General features: G+C 37.6%; 1 pseudogene; it reads left to right on the plus strand.

Moving 5' to 3' along the window:
• The first annotated feature begins 15285 nt into the window (after positions 1 to 15285).
• Positions 15286 to 16303, plus strand: LOC127102772 (calpain-type cysteine protease DEK1-like; annotated as a pseudogene).
• The last annotated feature ends 3765 nt before the right edge of the window (positions 16304 to 20068 follow it).

Here is a 20068-nt window from a genome sequence, read left to right on the forward strand (position 1 = left end):
AGTAGTGTAAGGCTCCAAAGCGACACAATTCTTAGGACCCAACTCATTCCTTCCTTTCCTATGAATCTTGCGCCAAGCGCGGACCATCCTGCCCTTCAAGCCTTGGGGATCTTTACCCTCCTGAAAGAACACACCTTCTAACAGAATGTTATTGGGTTTATCTTTTAGGGGGAACCCAAGTTGACGACGTGCCAAAACAGGGTTGTAGTTAATCCCACCACATGTACCAAGAAGAGGTACATTGGAGAATTCACCGCAAGAGTCAATAATCTGCACACCATCATACACACGGTCGTACCAAGAGATATCATCATTAGTGAGAGACATAAGTCTTGTGGACCACCGTAGGCATCCCTTGTTCTCCTTGAAGGCGACCGTCTGTGGTAAGTGAAAAATAAACCACTTATACAACAGAGGCAAACAGCACACAATGGCACCACCACCCTTTGCATTCCTCATATGCAAAGAAAAATAAGTATCACCCAACAGAGTCGGAATGGGATTAAGAGTAGAGAAAATCCTAATAGCGTTCACATCCACAAACTTGTCGATGTTGGGGAATAACACTAACCCATAGATGAGAAGTACAAATATAGCCTCAAAGGCATCCTCACTCATGGCCTTCCCATACATAGTAGCTTGAGCAATGAGGAACTCAGAAGGGAGACCTTGAATTCCACCTTTGGTAGTCATATGAGCACCAACCAGAGATTCATCTATATGCAACATGCCAGCTATCTCTCGAGAAGTAGGAATACTCTCTAAGCCACTGAACGGCAACTGGTCTAGAATAGGTATACCCACAAGATAGCCATACTCCTCAAGTGTAGGCAAAAGTTGGAAATCCGGAAACGTGAAGCAACGATACAATGGATCATAAAACTGCATCAATACACTCATCAACCATTCATCCACCTGAGTAGTCAGAAGAGGAAGGAGCTTCCCAAAACGAGCCTTGAAACCCAAGGGATCTAATACATAGGGTGTCAAATTCCTTAGCTCTTTCAAATCTGGTTGTCTGAAGTTGTATTTCTTTGTGTTTCTTCTTTGTCTTTCCATGTCTGAAAATTTGCAAATAGACCTCTTAAGTTCCTTGAAAATTCTCTTATTATTTTGATGATATGGATGCAAATGGGTGCATGATTGCATGAATGCAACAAACACACTCAAGGATCAAGCAAAGCAGACCAAACAAAGGTCATGGGATGGATCATATTATCCTTAATATCAATCATCCATTTTGGTGGATTATGGTTTACACCTTATCGACACTCAAGTTCCATTGATATTAAGGATACATGAACGGATCAACCACGAATCAAGGGTTTGTTGCAAGTCACGAGCATGGAGTCTCGGTTTAGACCATCCAAAGGGAGTGTACTAGGGTTTAACCTGCCAAACATGTTCTACAAGAGGTTCCCATAGTCATCATCCCATCTTTCGGATATTATCGGAGAAACGACTACTCGCATTCCAAAAATATTCTCAAGAGAGACTCTTATGAGTGTAGTATCGCGTAACAATCGTATCAAATCTTACACTTGAACGACTTTTGCACTACCTCCTAAGAATAGGCCAAGATGGGCTTGGTATACTAAGGTCCTTGGCTTCTAAGGTCTATATTGGAAAGAGTAATGTCTAACCACAACTACTTGTGTGACATTATTGATCCCAACATGACCTCCACCAAGTGAATGGACTTGCAAGTCAACTTGCTAGGAATAACTCCACACAAGTCAACAAGACTATGCCATTCTCCTATCCTAAGTGCACTCGAGTTCGGGCATAGAACTCATCTCACAAAAATCACCAAACATACAAGGAATTAATATTCAAGCAATTCAATCATTACATACAATACAGTAATCCCAAATTGCATAAAAATATGCCACAAATACTATAAACATACAATACAACAAGTGTGAAAAGTAGGCAAAACCCACTAGGCAAACGATTTTTTCCCCAGCAGAGTCGCCACTTTTTTGTAGCGGGGTATTCGTTACCATTAGAGATATTGACTAAATCTAAGGTAAATCATACAAAGTCGAGTCGCCACCGCACTTCTATTTATCCAAAGGAATGGTTAGAAAGCGAACAAAAACCTAAAAGTTTTATCGAATCAAAAACTAGTAAAAAATGTCAGAGATCTGGGTAAGCGGGTTGGTTATGCAATGGGAAGGTGTTAGGCACCCAAAACATCCTAGGTACTCCTAGGGAGCCCTTTTCACATTTGTTGTAAGGTTGGTATGTTGTAAAAATTTGTTTGTGCAAACATGATTGAAGAGATGAGAAAAGAATATACAAGTTATTTACATATTGTGTGTGGATGGATAAACCCATTGCCTACGTACCATCTTAAAAAAGATTAGGATCAAAACCTCGTAGTTCGGGGTAAAAATCTCAAAATGAGTTGGTGAATTAATTGGTCCAAAAGCCTTAAGGTCTTTTGTTATCCAAGGGAGAAAACTCAACCTAAAACCACAAATCCACCATGTGAGGATAACTTCAACATGCTAGTGAGGGGTTAACCCTATAATAAGCATGGAAGACTTATTGTCCATCACTAAGGATATAGGTGAGTATTATATCTACCTCAAGGATAACTTAAACCTAATAGCTAAAGGTTATGCAAAATTTGATTAAGAAGGTGGCCATTGAAACCACAAAAAGACATTTGAATGGGTTGTATTTACCAATGAAAAGTATTTACAAAATGGTCAAAGTTGACTTAGAGGTTCAATTCAAAATAAGTGTTATGAAAAGTAAGTTTGAAAATCAAAAGCATAAGGCTTAGGTTTCTAATGTTGAAAACAAGTGTTAAATGTTTGCACAAAAGTTTTGGCTTGGGTTAGAGTGGAGGGAAGAAGAAGAAAGGCTAATGTCCTAAACATGCAAGAGGTGAGGGATAAAGAATAAGACCACAATGGAGTTCCTCTCTTGAGATCATATTGATGATCCAAGTAGCTCCCATCCTTTGGAATAAGCAATCACATAAGCATAAACTCAAGCAATCAACAATCAAATGAACTCTTGGAAGATCCCTCTCTCTTAGAAGCTCATGGCAATGGTTCCTCAATTTGGGCTCAATGTTGGAATCCCTAGCACAAAAACGCACACATCAAAAGGTTCTATTAACAATCAAAGAATGGACAAGAGGGAGTTTAAAATATGGTCCTTTCAATGTTCATCTTCAAGCTTTAAGCATTCTAAAGGCATGAGGCCTAGTTGCTCTTTGACATTTAAGCACTCTAAAGGCATGAGGCCTAGTTGCTCTTCAAACTCCATTAGCTTGGGTAAAGTCCTAAAGTCTAAGTCCATTTTGTCCAATTCTTTGCATTTGGTTCACAACAAATAGACAAACATAAGCACAAAAGATATATATATACAATTATGTGCTCAAGTGAGCAAAAGGAAAATTGCATTAACATAAACATGTGCTCAAATGAGCAAAGGGAAAAGAAAATGAATAATATGTGCAAGAATAGTAAATTGCATAAAAGTAAAGTGCAAAAAAGTGAAGGTTAATGGTTAATAGTTAGTGTTAGTAGTTAGTATGCCATAAGGCAAATTTAGCGCTATGTTAAGCAATCGTAATTGGACTTATGTAGAAGTCACAACTATCTGAGGCCGGTCAATAATAATGTAGTCAACAACACAAGTTAGAAGTCTTGATTAGTGAACCAAGTTCCAACAACTTACCATGCCAAAAAGAAAACGGGAAATGATCTTTGTAGCGGTGTATTCGTTACCATTGGAGATATTGACTAAATCTAAGGTAAATCATACAAAGTCGAGTCGCCACCGCACTTCTATTTATCCAAAGGAATGGTTAGAAAGCGAACAAAAACCTAAAAGTTTTATCGAATCAAAAACTAGTAAAAAATGTCAGAGATCTGGGTAAGCGGGTTGGTTATGCAATGGGAAGGTGTTAGGCACCCAAAACATCCTAGGTACTCCTAGGGAGCCCTTTTCACATTTGTTGTAAGGTTGGTATGTTGTAAAAATTTGTTTGTGCAAACATGATTGAAGAGATGAGAAAAGAATATACAAGTTATTTACATATTGTGTGTGGATGGATAAACCCATTGCCTACGTACCCTCTTATAAATAGATTAGGATCAAAACCTCGTAGTTCGGGTAGAAAATTTCAAAACTAATGAGTGCATTGATTGGTCCAAAAGTCTTAAGGTCTTTTGTTATCAAAGGGACAAAACTCAATCTGAAAAACCACAAGTCCACCATGTGAGGATAGCTTCAACATGCTAGTGAGGGATTAACCCTATAATAAGCATGGAAGGCTCATTGTCCATCACTAAGGACAAAGGTGAGTATTACATCTACCACAAAGATAACTCAAACCTAATAGCTAAAGGTTATGAAAAATTTGATTAAGAAGTGGACATGGGAACCACAAAAGAAACATTTGAATGGGTTATATTTACCAATTAGAAGTATGTACAAAATGGTCAAAGTTGACTTAAAGATTCAATTCAAAATGAGTATTATGAAAAGAAAGTTTGAAAATCAAAAGCATAAGGCTTAGGTTTCTAATGTTGAAAACAATGTCAAATGTTTGCACAAAAATGGTTTTGGTTTGGGTTAGGGATGAGAATATGAAGAAGAAGGGGTAAGTTCTAAAGAGAACAAAAAGGTGAGGGTTAAGAAATGAAACCACACTAGGAGTTCCTCTCTTGAGATCATATAGATGATCCAAGTAAGATCCCATCCTTTGGAATAAGCAAGCACAAAGCATAAGCAATCACACAAGTCACATAAGAGATCCTCAATAAAAGGAAACAGAATGTCAATACATGGACTTACACCCGACTCCTAACAACAAAAAGGAAGCAGAATGCCAATACATGGACTTATATCCGACTCCCAACCATAACAAACAAACATCAAAAGAAAACACATCAAAAGCAAACATCACAATCTATATACATACAAGAGGCTCAAATAAATGGGTGGGCTTTAGTCAAGAGGGGTCATATCAACCTCGACAAACAAGCCAAACTGTACAAGGGTAATTTGTAGCTCTTAACCACTAACATTGAGAGTTAGGGTGAAGCTGATCAAGATGGAAATGAGGATGAGACCTCATGCTCTTAACCCTAGCCTGGGTGAGCTCATGACAAAGAAAGTGTGGGGATCCAGAAAGTGAGATCCTATTCCACTTGACAGACACTGGACAAAGATCTTGGGTACATGTTCATAAGCATCAGCACGTAGTGCGAGCATAAAGAACGACTCACTGAATAACGGGGGATTGGCTACTAATCCCTTTTATCCGTCAATTGCCTCAACTCTTGGAGGTCTTATCAAGTAACACATGCCTCATCTTGGAGGTCTTTGGCACAATTGCAAACAAACACAAACAGAGCCTCTGAAGGAGGACTTGCCAGCAAAATGCCTGCCAAAAAGGTGACAGGACTTCCAGACTACATGAAGTAAGAAGATAACTACCTAAGTGGTGTATCAACCATAATCCAAATCTCCAGCAAGAGCTAAAGTAAGCAAGCAACTAATGTACCTGTACAAAAACTAAACAGTTAATATTTCAGTTAGAAAACCAACAGACAAACAGTGAAACCATTCACAGTTTACACAACTCAATGAACAATGCCCAAGCATTCAAATGAACTCATGAGCTCAAGCACATCACTTAAAGTCCTACAAAACAAACACAAGTTAGAACTCAAATCATTTGCATCTCACAAAGTGAGAACAAATCAACTATCAATGCTAAATGTCCAAACCTGAAACACAAAGCACAATTAGTTTATGCACAAGACACTAGTGCAAAGACTAGATTCAAAACTAAGTCAAATGATCAAAACAGAACCCAATCTTCCACATAATGCACATTCAAACAATCAACAATATGTCCTTCAAAGGACCAACATCAATTCAATAAGAAAATATCTCAAATGGCCTATGCTATGTAATGATCACAAAATGTGCACAAAGTGAACTTCCAATTTAGAAAATTCAAATCAAAACAGAAATGCATGCAATGACCTTGAAATATTTTATATGAGTTTCACATGTCATGAACAATCATTATGCAAAAGATCAAATCTAGAAAGGTTCAAATGCTATATGATCAAAATTGCATAAATTCAATGTCAAAAATGTGACACAAATTGTCACATTCATCTTCATGTGTCAAAAACAATGATAGCATATGAGAAAAAATCCAAACCAGTGATCAAAAATTCATATCATGAGTGAAGATTAGGCATGCAAAAGATTGGATCAATTGGCTCAAAGATGAACATTTCACAATACAATGAATGCAACATATCAATTTAGCATAGCATGGATTCAAAAATTCACACATCACAAACCAGACATCAACAATTCACAAAATTAATACCATAAAAAACTAGACATTCATACAAAACTAGGAAGAAAAATTGGAGTTAAATTAGATCATTTTTCTATTTTTTATGAATTTTTCAAAGTGAACAAAATAATTGAATTCTCATGGAAAATATGGAGGGAAAAGAAATAATTCAAATAAACTCTGAAATATTCATGGCCATCAGATGTAGCGTGCAAAAGCAATCAACGGACCAAATTCAAATGTCAAAACGCACAGCTTCATTAAATGACTTGGCACGCACACATCATCAGTCAACAAACGCGTGGCAAGGTCAAACAAATCAGAACCAATCATTCATACACACAGGGAGCCACATGGAGGCCACAGTGGACAAACCCTAGGTACACACTCAGACGCCGGAGCTGTAGCTCCGGTCGTCTTCCCCGGCTAGCTCCGGCGGACATCAACCAAATTATTTCCAGAATTCATCAAACCATACATCAATCGAACCGTCATGCAACATAGAATCCAAATATCAATTCAAATCAAACTAATTCCTCATGAATTTTCCAGATCGAGCGAAAACATTTCCTAGATCTAAATTGAAAGTTCATCATACATGCTCAGTACTTGATCATTTTTAAATCTAATCATATCTACATAACCTATGCCACATGAACTACACATTTATGATCAGAAAACCTCAAAAAGAGAGATCGAATTTTTCATCACCTGAAAATGAAGGTTGCTGAAATCATGTCTTCTCAGCCTCTAAAGCTCCAGATCACTTCCACTACACTTGCCTTGAAGCTTTGTGCAAACAGGAACAATTGAAACCACTTGGATCTAGCTCAATTTCAAACTTCCATTGCTATGAGTTTGCACTTGAACTGCTCGAATCTTGATTGAATTGCTCAAAACGATGGTCGATTCTTGATCAATGAAGGATGATGATCAAGAATATGCAATAATTTCTGGTGTTTGTGTGAAGAAATGAAGAATTCAAAGAGAGAGAATTTTGGAGGGAGTTTGAAAATTCATATCTGAAATGCTTCTCTTCTGGTGATTATGGTTAAGGTTTGGCTTTTATATCCCTTGCTAATGATACTGAAAATCAAATTAGCCATTCCTTAATCATGATTAATGAGAATTGGATCAATTTGCAAAAATGAAAAATGAGTTCATTATGGCCATGCTACACATGAGACATCCCATGCAAGGCTTGAATCCACTTAAAATCAACCAAGGATCATCATGGAATTGTTGTTTTGCTTGTATCATAAGCCAAATTTGAATTGTGGAAATTCCCTCCAAAATGATCACATGAGAAATGATGAGCATACACACTTTTCCCATGCATGGCAAAGGCTATTTTGAGATGTCTTGATCAAGAGAAACATTTTGCAAAAAGAATGGACCAAATTGGAGCTTTGTATCAAAAGTTAGGCCATTTTGAATTTCCATGCACACCTTGTGATCAAATGACCATAACTCCTCAACCATTTATCATATGGACATCAAATAGGACCTTTTGGAAAGGGGAGACAAAGATCTACAACTTTCATGTTCACCAAAAATCCATTTGAAACTTCTTTGATATTTACAAGTCAAGTTGAATATGGGCAAAAAACTTGCCAAATTTGGAAACTTTGAATTACAGGTCATTTTCCATTTTTAGTAACTTTTGCCATAACCTTTGAATCTTCAAGATAGATGTTTAGAATGACAAATAGACCTTGTTTGAACATGATTGAGGTGTTTCAACTCATTTCCCCAACTCATAGCCCACAGTTGACTGCACAGTTGACTTTTTGGTCCTCAGATGACCTTGAAACGCTTTGATTAACTTGAGCCTCTACCACTTGGTGAGATTGCTCCATAATGGAACCCTAGCTCATGTAAGCTCCTTATAATGATCATGTGGTCCTCATCTCAAGAAAATACCCCATCTCTTGCACCAAGGATCTTCTTGAAGCTCTTGACCTGGTGATTGCTTAAGCTACAAAAAAGAAATGTTAATGACATATTTTTGTGCTTTTGGTTAGTGAATAAAACAAGAAAAGCAATGATATCCAATCCAAGCATGCCTGGTGATCTCAAACCACTCACAAGGGATCCCTACCCAAAGGGAAAGGGAGCCAAGATGCTCAATGATCCTTGAGGCTATGTAATGCAATGCTATGATGCCATGAGGGATCTTAGGGACAAAATTGGGGTCTTACAATCTTGTATTAGTTTAAGTCTTTTGCATGATTTAGGAAGCAACATATCCTTAATGCAAAGCCATTCACTTGATCATATGATCAAGATGAATTAGATTTGAATCAAGGAAGATTAAACCTCCCTAATCAATGCTAACTTATCAACCTTCAACTCATTGATCAAAAAGAAAGAAGAAGAAGAAGGAGATGAAGAAGAATAATGGAAAATGAAAAGAATAAAGTGCATTAAATGAGATAGAATGTACCAATCAACATATGTTGACCAATGACATTGAGAATCATGGTCAAACACTTAAAAACAGAAGTGAGATGAAGATTGGAAGTCAAGAAATGAACAAAATATTTTTGGCATTTTTTAATATTTAAAATAAACTTGAATTAAAATAATAAAGAAAGGTCAAACTTCAAAATCACTTCAAATCAACCTTGAAAGGTCCAAGTGATTTATCCTAAGTTCAACAAGGTCAAACAAAGTTTGACAAAAAATTTCAGCATTTTTAAAAGTCAGAAACTATTTTTAATAAATTAAAAATGAATAAAAATAACCTAATTGAACTAAAATCTCAAATAAATCTCAAATAAATTATAAAATTGATGAGAATATTTTTCATAGATCCATCAGCATTCATATAGGTTAGGAAAATATTTTTGTATTTTTTGAATATTGAAAACTATTTAAAATGAATTAAAAAAACCAGAAAAGAGAAAATTCAGAAAAAATATCAAATGACAAAATAAAAAATATTAAAAATCACTTTTAGAAACTAGAATTTAAATGGAGAAGAATGCAATTGGTCCCATATTTTTTGGAATTAAAATGAAGAAGTTATGAATTTTTGAAAATAAATGGAATAAAAGAAATTAAAACAGAAATTAGAAAATAGCAAAAATCAGGGAACGTTGGATTGAATCTCATTAATTGACGTGGTCAATCCTAAGGTCCTCAGGCGCGCGCTCATGGTGAGTCCAAGTCAATGAGAAACATCTAGCATTATTGAAAGTCATAACATCCAAAGGCTGGGATTAAATCTGGAAATGAGATCCAATGGTCCATAGCTCATCCACGTGGGGATGGTGGTGGAAACCACCATCTTCTCCGGCGAGACTCACCGCTCCGGCCAAGATTTGCAGGTTTTCAAAACTTAATTAAAATGCACGATCCTTATACCAAATTGAAGCTGGGGTGATGTACATCACCCCTGTAACCTTGGATTGTACTCAAAGTTTCTATGGAGTGAGAAATCAGAGTTGGAAAATCCAGGTACATGAACTGAAATTCATCAAAACATAAAATCAAAGCCACCACTGGCTTGCCTCTCAGGTGAGGACTTCAGAAAACACATTGGCCAGGCAAATAGATCAAAGATTAATGTGTTTCAAAGAAAAAACCAGTTGATGATCACCTTTGAGTTGTGAAGATTTGAGCTACCTTCCTTGCTTCCTTTAGCCAAACAGAACTTCTATGGACTGGATGATGAAGGTCTAGGAACTTTAGATCTAAAGATTCAACCAAATTCAGTTGAATTTCAGATCTGAAAATTTTATGAAATGTGAACTAGTTCCTTTGGTAATGGCAATGGGTTCAGTTGTGCAGCATATCAGGCGCCTTTAGGTTGATGAATTATGAGGCATATCATGTCTATTTATAGTTGAATTGGAGGCAAGGCAAGGAAATACTCGTGTGCATGGCAAGTGGATATTCTTTGCATGGGCTTGCATGATCATGTAGAAGGCCCAAATTCAATTGCATTTGCATGCTGATGACCAAACAACTTGAAATGGACGCGCAGATGGCAATGCAATGGCTTGTGCAATGAGTTTCAAACAAGTTCCATAATTGCACCAAAATCTTCCCCTCTTCGAAAGTGCCACTTAGAAAATCCAAACATAAGCATATGGGTAATGGTTGGAAAGGTCTTGACATAAGGAACAAATGTTATGTTGGACCAAAACTCATTTGAAGTGTGGAAATTTATGAAAACAGGCCATGAGGTTCATAATGCAAAACATGCCTTTGAGAATTTTGTCAAAATGAACCAACTTCAAGCCCTTCTGTTTTGATGATGCAAGCCTTAAATGGAAACACTTCCAACATCCAAGTTGTATATCTTTTCAAGGAAATCAAGATGGACTTAAATTTTGCATCATTTGGATTTTTTATTAAGAAGGTATGGGCACTTAAGTTGGACTTTTTTGCCTTTCAATGCATTTGGTCCAAAGTGACCTATAATGTTTTGCATTATCACATGTGTTTTCTTTGAGATTTTGAAATTTTGTTCAACATATCATTTTAAGTGGACATCTTAAGCTTTCCAATGCATTTGATCTCACCTAAAAATAATAAAAAATGAATGAGTTATGTTCTTGGGAAGTTGACCTAAAATTAGGGTTTTAGTCAAAATGACCTATAGTGTCTTGGAATAGGAGATGATCTTCCAAGCTTCAAATCAATTTTTGATGAACCTGAAAGTTGTTCATATTGTCCTAAAGAACATTTTTTTTTGGGATCATCTCCATTTGACCAACACATAAAAAGTTAGGTCTCAGTGCACTTCAAAATAGTCAAATGAATTGACTGATCAACTTCTCAAGTCCACAACTCATATCTTGATGAATTGATGATTGAGGACACTCAAATAAGTTCAAATATGCATGAAATGATGAATTAAATAATTCCCTTGATTGTATTTGATCATGGGCTGAGGTTGCTTCACTAGCAAGGCATTGTAGGTGATCTGATGAACTTAGGGCTTCCTTGAGAAACAAAACCTCAAACCCTTTGACTTGCTTTGATAAAAATGATGAATTGAGATACTATGGAGGCATATTTGATGGATGATAGCTTTGGGAATCATTGCCATGCTTTCCTTCATCTCCTCTTGGCCATATCTTTGCACAAAGGATCTCCTTGAAGCTCTTGACCTTGTGATTGCTCAAGCTACAAACAAGAAATGTTAGTGACATATTTTTGTGCTTTTGGTTAGTAAATAAAAAAAATAAGAAAAGCAATGATATACAATTCAAGCATGCTTGATGATCTCAAACCACTCACAAGAGGTCCCACCCAAAGGCAAAGGGAACCAAGATGCTCATGATCCTTTAGGCTTTGCAAAATGCAATGTTATGATGCCATGAGGGATCTTAGGGTCAAAATTGGGGTCTTACAATCCTCAATCCGTAAAGGTGATGCCTCAATAGTCAAGTTCTCTCTAACTTGCACATTATCCAATTATATCACATGAGACGAATCAGAAATGCACTTTCGAAGTTTCGACCCATGAAAGACATCATGAAGATTCAAAAGAGATAGTGGTAATGCGGCCTTGTAGGCCACCTCTCCTACTCCCTGGAGGATCTGATATGGACCAGTGAAAAGAGGTGTGAGCTTTTGAGACTTCAACGCATGACCAACACCAGTCACTTGTGTGACTCTCAAGAATATGTGATCTCCCTATTGGAACTTAAGTGATTTTCTCCTCTTATCATGATAAATCTTTTGACGAATCTGCAGCGATTTCATCTTCTCTTGAATCATCTTGATCTTCTCAGTAGTCTATTAAGTGATCTCAGGTCCAAGCACCACACTATCACCTAATCCATACGAACACAAAGGAGTCATACACCTACTTCCATACAAAGCCTCATACGGTGCCATTCCAATACTATAATGGAATTTGTTGTTATATGTAAACTCGATCAATGGTAAGTAACTATCCTAATTACCTCCTTGCTCCAGGACACAAGCTCTCAACAAATCCTCTAAGGATTGGATAGTCCTCTCAGTCTGACCATCAGTTTGTAGATGATAAGCAGAAATCAACCTCAATTTAGTTTTCAAAGCTTATTGCAAACTCTGTCTAAACCTTGACATAAATCTCATATCTCTATCTGACATAATACCCGAAGCAATACCATGCAGCTTCACAATCTCGCTGATGTAAACCTATGCTAACTTCTACAATGGATGACTGATCTTTATCGGTAGTAAATGAGTCAATTTAGTTAGTCTATCAACAATGACCCAGATAGAAACACTTCCCTTCATCATCTTCGGAAAACTAGTCATAAAGTCCATCGAAACTCTATCCCATTTCTAATCAAGAATAATCAATGGTTGCATCAATCTTGACAGCTTATAATGCTCTATCTTATACTTATGACAGGTCAAACAAGAATTAAGAAACTCAACAACATCCATCTTCATACCTGCCCACCAAAACATCTTCTTAACTTCCTTATACATCTTCATAACATTTGTTTGAATACTCAACCCACTCTCATGACGTTCTTCAAGAATATTCTTCTTAAGCTCTAGCAAATCTGGTACACGTACTCTATCTTTGAACCTCATAACATCATCGTCATAAATCCTGAAATCCACCTCTTTTCCTTAGTTGATCAACACTAACTGATCAATCAATCTCAAATATGATTTCTAGCCCTCTCTGATATCATCTAGAACACTATTAGTGAACTTTAGCACACCCAACATAATACTCTACAATGTCACCTTTCACACTAGACTAAGATCTAATAATTGCTCAATCAGTTCTACCTCTCTAACCATCAGTGCCGACATATGCAAGGACTTTCTACTCAAGGATCTTCCACCATATTCTCTTTACCAATATGGTAACACAACTCAAAACCATAGTCCTTCAAGAACACAAGCCACCTTCTTTTCCTCGTGTTCAACTCCTTCTGATTGAACATATATTTCAAACTCTTATGGTCGTTGAGCACTTCGAACCTCGCACCATACAGATGGTTCTTCCAAATCTTAAGCAAAAATACAACAACTTCCAACTCTAATCCACGGGTAGGACAATTCCTCTCATTCACCTTGCTTTATCTCGAAAGATAAGCTACTACATTACTCTTTTGCATGAGCATGCTACCCAAGCCCATCTCTGAAGCATCACAAAACACCACAAAGGATTTACTTGCATCAGGTAGAACCAACACTGGAGTTGTTGATAATATCTTGTTCAGCTCTTGAAAACTTTCTTCGCAATGAGCATCCTAGACAAAAATTCCCCCTTTCAAGTTAACTGAGTCAAAGGCAAAATTAACCTTGAAAAACCTTCTATAAATATCCAATAGCAACTAGTCAACCCCAAAAAACTTTTGATCTCAGTAACAGACTTAGGAGTCTCTCACTGTAACACTGCGTCTACCTTGGATGAATCAACTGGAATGCCAGCACTAGAAATCATGTGACCAAGGAAACTCACTTCACGCAACTAGAACTCACACTTTGACAACTTCACATGCAACTTCTTCTGTTGCAAAGTCTGTAACACAACTCTCAAATGTCATGCATGCTCTTTATATGACTTCGAATACACCAAGATGTCGTTGATGAATACCAGAAGAAACTTATCCAAAAAGGGATGGAAGATATTGTTCATGTACTACATAAACATACATGGTGCATTAGACACTCCAAGCGACATCACTGGGTACTCATAGTGACCATATATGGTTCTAAAAGTAGTATTCGTAATATAGCCCTCCTTCACTTGAATCAGATGATAACATGATCTCAGATCAATCTTGCTGAAAACACAAGCACCCACCAATTGATCCATAACGTCATAAGTTCTCAGAAGAGGATACTTGTTCTTAATCGTAACCTTATTCATCTTTCAGTAATCGATACATAATCTCATATTGTCGTCTGTCTTTGTCATACCCCGATTTTGCTCCTGAATTTTTTATGTTTGTTTGGCATGCTTGGCCTAACCTAATTTTGATTTTACATGAGGATTGGTTTTTGGTTCAAAGTCATGGTGTTGTGATTGTGGATATATCTATGGTCTGGGTCATCTGAACAACCAAGTTTCTTGTGTTTCAAGCCACTTTCTAGTCATGTTATTGGTTCATGGATACTATGCCAAAACCCTATCCTTATGGTCTCGTTTCATGGTTCCGTTCACTACCAGTCAAGTTATTTTCTTTTCAAGAGTCAAACATTCAAGTTATGATTAAACCAATTGTGAAACCAACTTCAAACCACTTTGTTAATCCATTTCAATTTTATTTCATTACATTTGATTCCATACAAAAAAATAAACAAATTGACACTTTGACCAATTGTTGACTTTGGTCAACAGTTGACTTTTTTGGTCAAACTTTGACCGAAGTCAACCCAAATCCATTAAACCTCAATTCCATCCTAACCATTGTTTCATTATCCATTTACACAAGAAAATACAAAAATTGACACTTTGACCAATTGTTGACTTTGGTCAACAGTTGACTCTTTGGTCAACTTTGACCAAAGTCAACTTGAATTCTTTTCTATCCTAAACCACCAATTGTCCAATCCTAGTCCTAATCCCATTTTACAACTCCATCTTGATCTTGTTTTGGCCATTTGCACAGGATCTTCAATGCCATCATGCCATGAACTAGGAGCCATAAACCACACACATGAAGCATACTCTAAGCTAGTGCAACCAGCTTCATGCAATGTACCTGCTGCCAAACCAATTGAATGTCATAACCAAGTTGCAAAAAAAAAAAAACATAAACCTGTGTCAAATTTAAACCAAACAAGGTTGCAACCATAAGACAGTGCCATAAAATCAACCTGCATTGAGCCAGATGCAAACCACTTACAACACACCAACCACGTAGCAAATCTTGCATCATGGCCCTACTCAAACATTGCAGCTAACACCCTACGAAAATCTTGCCAAGTCTGCAGTGCCTGCAGCAGACCATAACCACATGACAAGGCCATACCATTTCCAAGCCATTTGTGTTCAAAACCTACAAAGCCAATCATTCACATGTTCAAGAAAAACAGTACACAATGTAATAGGTCCTCGACTCCATTTACTCTGTGGTTTTCTGAATCTTTCAGCATGGTCTGTTGTAGTTTCTCCAATTATCGTGCTTATCATTTGGGGATCCTGGTTGGTTGTAGTACTGGATCGACATCTGATTGGTTTGGCTGTAATTATGGCTGGAACGGCTCTCTTATTGGCATTTTATTCAATTATGCTGTAGTGGAGAACCCAGTGGCAAGGTTCAAGCGCTGTTGCAATCCTGCTTCTTCTGGCTGTTGCTCTCCTTTGTGCATATGAGCTTTGTGCAGTATATGTTACAACGGGATCACGGGCATCTGACCGATATTCTCCTTCTGGTTTCTTTTTTTGGAGTTTCAGCAGTTGCTTTAGCAATCAACATGCTATTTATTTGCAGAATGGTATTTAATGGAAATGGCCTAGATGTGGATGAATATGTGCGAAAGGCTTACAAATTTGCTTATTCTGAGGGTGTTGAGGTGGGCCCTGTGGCATGTTTACCCGAACCACCAGACCCAAATAAACTAGATCCTCGGCAATCTAGAAGGGCTTCCCATCTTGTTCTTCTCTATCTTGGCTCATTATCTGTTCTGTTAGTTTGCTCCATCTTGTATGGTCTGACGGCAAAGGAGGAAATTGGCTGGGTGCAATCACATCTGTTGCTGTTATTATTCTTGACTGGAATATGGGAGCTTGCCTGTATGGTTTTCAACTTCTTAATAGTCGTGTTGCCGTATTGTTCATTGCTGGAACATCACGAGTGTTTCTTATTTGCTTTGGAGTGCAATACTGGTATTTGGGGGCACTGTATCAGTTATGCTGTTATGGCCTCTGTACTTTTAGGAGCTGCTGTTTCTCGTCATTTATCGGTTACAAATCCATTAGCTGCAAGGAGAGATGCCTTACAAAGCACCTCAAGTTCATTCCTCTTGTTGTAGAAACTATAACCAAGCCTGCAAAACCAGTTGGCAGCATTGTTATGAATCCCAAATGAAGGCAGGCCATGAGGAAAGATATAGATGGTACTTATCCAAGCCAGGGAAAAATTTGCTTGCAGCAATCCATCAACAGAATCAGCCTGCACAACTGAGTCCAACATGTATAAATCCTGCAGAAAAGAAAAGATCACTTTCCGCGTAAATGCTAAAACAAAGTTAAAAAAAGGTTACTCACAGAATAAGCACTTTTTAGAGAGAGAGATGCAAAGAGTGTTTTGCAACTGTGTTTGTGGCAATTGAAGAAGAAGAAGAAGGGTTCACTTGCCATAGCTTCATCATCATTACCAACAAACCCAAAACTCTTCCGTCTCCAACACTGTTCCTACTGCTTTCTATTTATCACCTTCTCATTTCACCAACTCGCCTATCTGTTATGGTGTTCCTGACAATCCTAGCTTTCATTCATCTTTGTCTGTTATGCCTCTTAAATCAGATGGCTCTCTTTGTATCATGGAAGCTCTTGGCAGATCACAATCACAAGTGATGGTGTCATCTTCATCTCCTAAACTTGAAGACTTTCTCGGTGGTGCAACAATGGGGACTCATGATGATTATGGTAGCCATGAAAGAGATGCAGCAATGGCTTTAAGCTTAGACAGTATCTAATACAAAAGCCAACCAAATGCAACTCTGCAACATCACAGCTTCTTGCATACGCTCTCAGACCTAGAATAGATACACCTTGGAGCATTACAATTAATCCAGCAACTTGAGCATGGATCCTGCAACATACATTTCAAACCAAGTTAGGAAACTAACATGAGCATACCATTAGGATCTGCATGATGAAGTGAATTTTGGTCAACAGAACATGTCAAATAATACAAAAAGAGTTAGATATATAACATACTACACATGTTCAAAAAGTAAATGAAAAAATGAGTGCTTTTACCAATTTTTTTTTGGGGGGGGCTGAAAGTGATACCAAGTTCTGTATGGCTGTTCTGAATTGATGCTGTTTGAGGATGCAGCATCCTTTGTAATATTTTCCATGATGATTGATGGAGCCAATGTCTTACTCCACCTAACCGCCGGCATGACTGCTAACCACCCTGATTATGCTTCCCTTGCTGCTAGGATTGCAGTTTCGAATCTGCATAAGAACACTAAGAAGTCGTTTTCTGAAACTGTGAAGATTATGTATAATCACTTCAACCATAGATCTGGGAAGAAATCTCCTTTGATTGCTGATGATGTCTATGACATAATCATCGAGAATGCGGCTCGATGGACAGTGAGATAATTTATGACAGGGATTTTGACTATGATTACTTTGGATTCAAAACCCTTGAGAAGTCTTATCTGTTGAAAGTTGATGGGACTGTTGTTGAAAGGCCTCAACATATGATAATGAGGTTTCTGTTGGGATTCACAAGCGTGATATTGAATCTGCTGTTAAGACTTATCATTTGATGTCTCAGAGATGGTTTACTCATGTTTCTCCAACTCTTTTCAATGCTGGGACTCCTAGGCCTCAGTTGAGTAGTTGCTTCTTGATATGCATGAAAGATGATAGTATTGAGGGGATTTATGATACGTTGAAGGAGTGTGCTGTCATTAGTAAATCTGCTGGAGGAATTGGTGTTTCTGTTCATAACATAAGGGCATATGGGAGCTACATTCGTGGAACAAATGGGACATCTAATGGTATCATTCCTCTGCTGGAGAAAACCACTCAATTGAGAGCCCCCTTGCTTATCATTTCTGAAGATATCGCTGGTGAGGCTTTGGCGACCCTTGTCGTCAATAAGCTGCGTGGTATCCTTAATGTCGCTGCCATCAAAGCTCCAGGATTTGGTGAAAGAAGAAAGGCCCTTCTTCAAGACATTGCTATATTGACAGGTGTTGAGTTCCAAGCCAGTGATCTGGGCCTTCTCGTTGAAAACACCACAATTGAACAACTTGGTTTGGCCCGGAAGGTGACTATCTCCAAGGATTCTACCACTATTATTGCCGATGCTGCATCAAAGGATGAGTTGCAATCCAGGGTTGCACAACTAAAGAAAGAGTTGTCTGAGACAGACTCAATTTATGATTCTGAGAAACTCGCCGAGAGAATTGCTAAGTTGTCTGGTGGAGTTGCTGTCATCAAGGTCGGTGCTGCCACAGAGACCGAATTGGAGGATCCATCTCCAGAGTTTCCTTCAGTGGATGATCAACAAAAAGGTGGTAAGCAAGAAGTTCCAGGAATGAAAACAGTACAGACAGTTTTGGAGCGAACTGCAACACCTGTGGTCTATAATGATATGCCTGATGCCCTCTGTCTTAAGGATTCTCTAACCGCTGTCCGCAATGCTACACAAGCTGCCGATCGCATACATCAAGTATTCAGAATGCAGTCCTTTCAGAGGAAGCAATTAACTCAGTATGAGGATGATGAGTTTGGTTTGTTAGATCAGAGGGTTCTTTCCCTACTAACTTCTAAGTCGTGCAAATCAGGACAAGGAGATGGTTTATTCAATACTGCTGCAACAATACCACACAAAATCAGTTAACTCCAAAACAAATTTTTCAATTAAGTGAGTTACAGTGGTGAATTTGTTTCTTACCAACAGTGAAGTTTTCACATGGAGAAACAAGCTACTCTTGCAAGGTTGAGTGTTGTTAACAGAAGCCTCAAAGTTCACTGCAGTAAAATCACAACAACTCAGTAGGATGGTAAAAAATTCACAAGCAACAAAATGAAACATTTTCACAGAAGAAGTACAAGGTACATGTTACCTTTTTCAGAGCAAACACCAAAATGGGATAGACAACAGAACAGCACCAAAAAGAAAGCACTTCCAATTCCATACTCTTTTGAGCTCATCCAAACCCTAGCAATGGGATCATAAAAAGGGAGGAATGAGTAAGAAAAAGAAAAACCCTAGAGCACAACAGAGACCTAGAGGCGAAAATCTGAGGAAGAAAAAAACCTAAAACCCCAGAACCGTTTACCTGGAGGCCGGCGACTATACGCTCTTCACCACCACCGGCACGACCCTTTGTAAGGACTCTTTTTTTCTCTTTCTTGTTATCCTTCTCTTGTTTTGTTGTTGAAAATATTTGTGAGAGTTGAAAGAGTTCGATTCACTGAGTTGGAGAGTGTGAGAGGGTTTTGTTTGATGTCATAAGAGGGACGAGAGGTGCGAGTTCGTGAGATTGCCATTGTTGGGGGAAGGTTGAGTTTGTAAGGTGGGAGAGAAGAAGACGAGTCTCTGTTTTCTGTTGTTTTCATTTCTTTTTTTTAATTTAATTTTTTTTAATCAAATTTGTTTTGTTTAACAGAGATACAAAAACCATAAAAATATTTATCTTTTATTTTATTTTATTTTTATTTTTAAATCTTTTTATTTTTTTAACCCGGTTCATGTATTTAACGTAGTATCTTAGTAATAGATAATGATGGGTGGCCTGGTGGAGAAGGGTAGTATCATAGTCTTGAGTGGGGTGGGTTCAATACTCATGTGTGGCATTTCCTTGGTGTTTTATTTCTTTTAGCTATTTTTACTTTCTTTTAGCATTTTCATTTCTCTTTATGTTTATGTCCTTATTATACTCATAGTTTCATTTGTTAATAATGTAAATTTAATTTCATCATTCATTCAAAACCATTTTTTAAAATTAAAAAATCATACTTTTCTCGATTTAATATCGAGCCCATTTTTTACACCCTTGTAAGTCGATTGCTTTTTAAGCATCGCCGTCGACCTCACATAGCTTACT

Source organism: Lathyrus oleraceus, chromosome 7 (genome assembly GCF_024323335.1).
Source record: "Lathyrus oleraceus cultivar Zhongwan6 chromosome 7, CAAS_Psat_ZW6_1.0, whole genome shotgun sequence".
Classification (NCBI taxonomy): Eukaryota; Viridiplantae; Streptophyta; class Magnoliopsida; order Fabales; family Fabaceae; genus Lathyrus; species Lathyrus oleraceus.